Raw genomic sequence first — 6,280 nt, forward strand, 5'->3', positions numbered from 1 at the left:
TGTGAGTTCTCGCTCTCGGAAAACTCCTCTCCTCGCAACAAAGATAACATTATCTTTCGGTCTATAGAAGAGATATCCAAAGGAAGTTTGCGGGTAGCCGATGAAAATACATCGCTCACTTTGAGGTTCAAGCTTGTCGTGAGTATCTCGTCTTACGAAAGCCTCGCAACCCCAAACCTTGATATGTGCCAACGAGGGAGCTTTCCCCGTCCACATCTCGTGAGGTGTTTTGGCAACCTTCTTAGTAGGGACTCGGTTAAGGATATGGGCGGCAGTTTTTAAGGCATACCCCCAAAAGAAGATAGGTAGTGAAGCACGACTCATCATAGAGCGAACCATATCCAATAAGGTTCGATTACGCCTTTCTGCCACACCATTCAACTGCGGTGTCTTAGGAGGCGTCAATTGCGAAACTATTCCACACTCCTTGAGATAATCGTGGAATTCAAGACTTAGGTACTCTCCTCCTCGATCGGATCGAAGCATCTTGATTTTCCTGCCCAATTGATTCTCCACTTCATTCTTGAACTCTTTGAACTTTTCAAAGGTTTCTGACTTTTGCTTGATTAAATAGATATACCCATATCTACTATAATCATCGGTAAAAGTCACATAGAAGCGGTTCCCATCCTTCGTGGTTGATCTAAAGGGTCCACATACATCGGTATGTATTAGGTCCAATAGCCCCTCACCCCTTTCACAAGTACTCGTGAAGGGTGACTTAGTCATCTTTCCAAGTAAACAAGACTCGCATGTGTCATCTTCCCTAAGGTCGAATGACTCCAACACTCCATCCTTTTGGAGTTGGGCTATGCGTTTCTTGTTGACATGTCCAAGACGACAATGCCACAAGGATGCTTTATCCATACTAGTGGAAGAATCAATATTCAAAACATCATTTCCTAAGTTATCAACAATCATAACAGTTTCATATATTCCATTACATGGTATAGCTTCAAAGTAAAAGACACCATTTAGATAAGCCAAAATAGAACCATTCTCATTATTAAAAGAAAATCTAAATCCTTGTCTATATAAACCATGAAATGAAATGATGTTTCTAGCCATTTCTGGCGAATAGCAACAATTGTTCAAATCCAAAACTAAACTATTCTTAAGCACTAAAGAATACACTCCAATCTTGGTCACAGGCGACGATCTTCTGTTCCCCATGGTTAGATTGATCCTTCCTTGCTCCACATCCCTACTTCTTCTTAGTCCCTGCACATTAGAACAAATGTGATAACCACAACCGGTGTCAAGAACCCAAGAAATAGCATGATTAGAATCGTTAGATTTGATTGCATATATACCTGCGAAAGATGGCTTGAGCTTTCCTTCCTTGATGGCTTGCAGGTAATCCGGGCAGCTTCTCTTCTAATGTCCTATCTTGTGACAGTGGTGGCACTCTGCCTCCTTCGGGTTAGAACAGGGCTTAGAGGGATCAACTTTGGTCCCACTAGAAGAGGAACCATCTCGGGCTTTCACCTTGCGATAGTTGTTCGAAGAAGCTTTCCTCTTCTTTCCCTTCCCTTGACCAATAGCCAAGACAGGAGCAGCGGATGGATTGGGAGTTGGTGCAACAGACTTGTCCTTGAAATTGCTCTCAGCAACCCTCAAGAGACCTTGGAGTTTACTTAGAGTGACCTCCTCTTTGTTCATGTGGTAGGTCATCCTAAATTGATTTTACATCGGAGGCAAAGAGTGAAGCACCATGTCGATCGCCAAGTCTTCGCCGAAGTCAACATTTAACTTGCGAAGGCGGTCGACATACCTTTGCATCTTTTGCAAGTGCACGGTAAGAGATTCTCCATGACCCATCTTAGCGGAAATCATGTTAGTGAAAATCTCGTAACGCTCTTGTCTCGCGTTTTGGTGGTACCTCTCCAACAAGTCTTGATGCATCTCGTATGGATACATGTCCTCGTAGGACTTTTGGAATTCGGAGTTCATGGTGGCGATCATGATGCAATGTACCTTCGTTGCATCTCGCTCATGAGTTTCAAAGGCGGTGATTTCTTCGGGAGTAGCAACTTCGGGGTTGATTTTCTCGAGCTTCTCATCGAGGACATACTCTTTATCCTCATAGCGAGCAATGGTGCGAATGTATCTTATCCATTCGCTAAAGTTCGTTCCATCGAAGGTGACCTTTTGGCAAAGGCTCATCAACGTGAAAGAACTAGCAGCAGCGTTGTTTGCGTTTGACATCTATAGAAAGGACAAAGATAGATTAGAATAAGAATCCCTAATTATCACCCAATAAGAAAAATTAGGGCCAGGATCCAACAATAACATTTACATACTAGAAAAGGGATGCTGTAATCTAACATGCAAATAAATTGAAGGTAAGTGAATGACGATTCACTAATTCTCCATCACAAAACTTAAACTATTAGTCCTAAGTGTTTTTTTTTAGAATTCCTAGGTTCGGATGAGATTCATTGAACTATTCAATGGCATGTTTAAATCTCGATATGCCCCTCTTGTTTGTGACTGGGATGCCGAGGATCACAAAGCGGGTGTATATTACCATGCAAATTCACATGGTGCCTTCATTGTAACGATCACCTATTCGATGTGCCGGTAAACCACACACGCTCCATCGAACTATGATGAACAATGAATCACCCTTTGCCACCTTCGCTTAGAACCAATTAGTGTGCCGGTAAACCACACATGCTCCACTAATATCTTAGCAAGGTGCAAAGTGTAATTTCATGGGATTGCATCAATTCACTTTTCCTAAAGTAACTAAGATTGGGAAATTAAAAAAAAAAGTTTAGTTACTTCGTATTTCTTATTATACTTTTAATGAGAGGATGAGGTTGCCCTATCCTACCCGTTCGGCTAACGACCCTCCACCAATCAAGCAAGCGGTGGGTGTGAGTGTACACCCATTAAGCGCCATTTTATAGGCCGCAACCTTATACCCACCTTATAGATCGGCTTCGTGAATGAGGCCTACTAGCGGTAAGACTAGCATTTAGTTATATATATATATATATATATATATATATATATATATATATATATATATATATATATATATATATATATATTATTCTAGTAATATCATATAAGTATAGGGTTGCATTTTAAACTTTTCAAAATCTAGGGTTTGAAATTTAAGTTGTCTAAATTAAAACTTTTAATCACAAATATAAATTTCAAAACTTTAGGGTAGGTTTTAAACATTTAAAAACATAGAGGATCAAATAACAAATAATTACAATTAACAATTAATATTCTAATTATCTTTATTTGATTTATCTTGATTTCTTTGAAGATAATTACCAAAATAATTAATCATTATCATATAAGGAAATTAAATATTTTATTAGATGATAAATATCTTTAATTAGATCAAGATAATAGTCATATTTATCAAAAAATCGGATTTATATTGATCTAATATGATTAAGGTAAGTTTCCATAAGATAAATATGAAAAAATCCCGAATCTGGCCCTTCTTGACGCTTGGACTCGCCGAGTGCACAAGGGGACTCGCCGAGTCAGGCCTACTCGACGAGTCCACCTTGGAACTCGACGAGTCAGTGACTCAAAACCCAAAAAATCAAATTTTGCAGGTTTGTTTCAGTTAATCAAGCAACAATTTAAAGAAAACCAAGCTAGGCTTTGATACCACTGATGGGTTTTAGCCATAAGAACTTTCCTATGTGCGCATGCAAAACCCTAATGCTTGGATCTAGGCTTTCTAATAAACATGCTTTTGAATCCAAGACTTCTAATGGCTAATTAGGTTAAACAACAATATTGAAACAGATCTAGAATCATACCTTTGAATTCCTTGTTGATCTTGTTTGTCTTGGAGCTTCTAGAGTCACAATTGTCACTCCTCTAATGGCTTACAAACACCAATAGCAAGCAAGATGATTTAGGAGAGAGGAGAGGGGAGGAATTCGGCCAGAGGTTCCTTGCTTAAGGTTGTGTGTCGAATTCCCTCACCCATAGGGTCTATTTATACTTGTAGACTCCTTTAGGGTTTCACCCTAAACCCTAATTGGATAATCTTCTCTTAATGCTATCCAAATCCATTCCATAGATAACCCTATGGACGATTTGAGCTATCCTAAAGCTCTTAGAATCCGTCCAAGGTATATCCTAATGGATTTACAGTCTAAAGTCTAACTATCAAACAATTGACAGTTTATACCCTCTTATTTAATTAATCTCTTTAAGTCACCAAATTAATACCAATTAATTTATGACTTATATTAATCAAATAGCTAAATATTATTCCTTATAATATTTACTCTCTCTTAATAAATCATCCTTCAAGTTGCTATGGTGAAGGCAACCCAAAAGGACCATGCACAACCGAATATAGTTATAGCCTTAGACACTATTCCAACAAAAATATCTGTAGAACACACACTTACACACCATACGATACACATAGCCACTTCTACACGGTAGCTGGTGGCGACAATGAGTATTAGAAAACGATAGCCACCATGGTTGAATATCATGGTGATGCGCCTACCTCCGGCCAATACTCTTCACGAGTTTCAACAACATCACATGTGAAATACGACGAGAAACACAACCCTTAGCCACCAACATGAGGTTGACGCTGCCGGAAAACACGAAAACAGTGGCCAAGGCCACCAGCGGCAACAGCGACTCATCTAACGTCGAATATTCAGAGAGGGACGGAGGAGAGGAGAGAAGTTAATCTTACCAAAACTTTCCGACCCTTTGCAACTCCAAAAATCGTCGTTCACACCTTTGTTTGTAGGTCTTGGTGGCTCTTCCAGCTTTTCACTACGTCTCCAGCAGAAAGGCATTCTCGTGGTGGCATCCGATGGCGAGGCTGATGTGGTTAGGGTGGTGCTCGGTCACGGCAGGGGCGGCGGCTGAAGAGCACTTCCAAGATGGTGGCAGCTGGTTCGTCCTTAGGGTTAGGGTTTTGGGTGATCTACAAGAGGGAATGATGCTACCGGGTTTAATCTCGTGTCCATTCAAACTTTAATTATTTATCCATTAATAGTCCATCCAATAATATTGTTTTCAATTTAACTCCAAAACTTACACTTTAGCCCCTGCCTCCATAAAATCTTTTCAACTTTAATCCAATATTTACCATTCAACCCCTTCCTTCAAGATTTTATTTCAATTTAAATCGAGAGTTTACCAAGCTACCCTCAACCTCCAAATTCCTTTACAAACTAATCCGGAAATTATATTTTAACCCCCAACAATAACGCCTTGCTAAATTATCCCGCATTTAGGGCCACTATTCGTTAATAAATGTTTTTATCTATTTATTTTTTTAACAAACGAGATGTTACACACAAGAGAGAGAGAGAGAGGGGCCCGTTTTTATTTTTTAATTATTAAAACATAAATAAAAAAATAAAAATAAAAATATATAATAGTTATTTTAAGTTTCGAATCGACCAAAATCACATACAACCATATTCCAAAGTACCATAAATCCAAAAAAATAAAAGTAAAGATTTTGACTAAAACCCCTAAAAAAATATATAGTACAAATACCATTTTTAAAATTTTGTTCGCATATAAACATCTTTTATATCATTTAAAATACATCATATGTATGTGAAACAGTGAAAACATATTTATTGGTACAAAAGAATAGATAAATACCATGAAACCGTAAAAAGAATTTAATAAAAAGAAATATTTTAGTTATTTTGGAAAATAAATAAATGGCTTGGTTGAAAATTTGAAAAACTATAAAAGGATTTTAGTGTTTTTGTGAAAATAAAAATAATTTCGCCAATGGTGGTATCTAGACCAGCAACCAGTTTTGACCCACGATTTGACTTACAATTATCATACATAAATCGTGGAAATATTAAAGTATTTTATATAAAAAAACATAACATTTAATAAAGGACAAGTAGACATCGACGATATATATATATATATATATATATATATATATATATATATATATATATATATATATATATATATATATATATATATATATATATATATATATATATATATATATAGACACACACTAGCCGTTTACCCGCGTCATGCCACGGGTGCAAATAATTTTTTCAGAAATTAGTTTCAAGAAGCGATTAGTTCTTCTAGAAACGATTATGCTTTTGCATAAATAATTTACTACATCTAAATAATTATCATTAATAATCATGTTATAAGAATTAAAAATGAAAAGTTAAGATTCTTTACAAATATATATGAATTATGCATTATTAATCGTACAACACTTATTTATACACAACATTTGATTAGTTTCTTTTCGAAATACAATGATTAG

The sequence above is a fragment of the Lactuca saligna genome, chromosome 1, assembly GCF_052625555.1.
Source record: "Lactuca saligna cultivar CGN05327 chromosome 1, ASM5262555v1, whole genome shotgun sequence".
In the NCBI taxonomy this organism is placed as follows: Eukaryota; Viridiplantae; Streptophyta; class Magnoliopsida; order Asterales; family Asteraceae; genus Lactuca; species Lactuca saligna.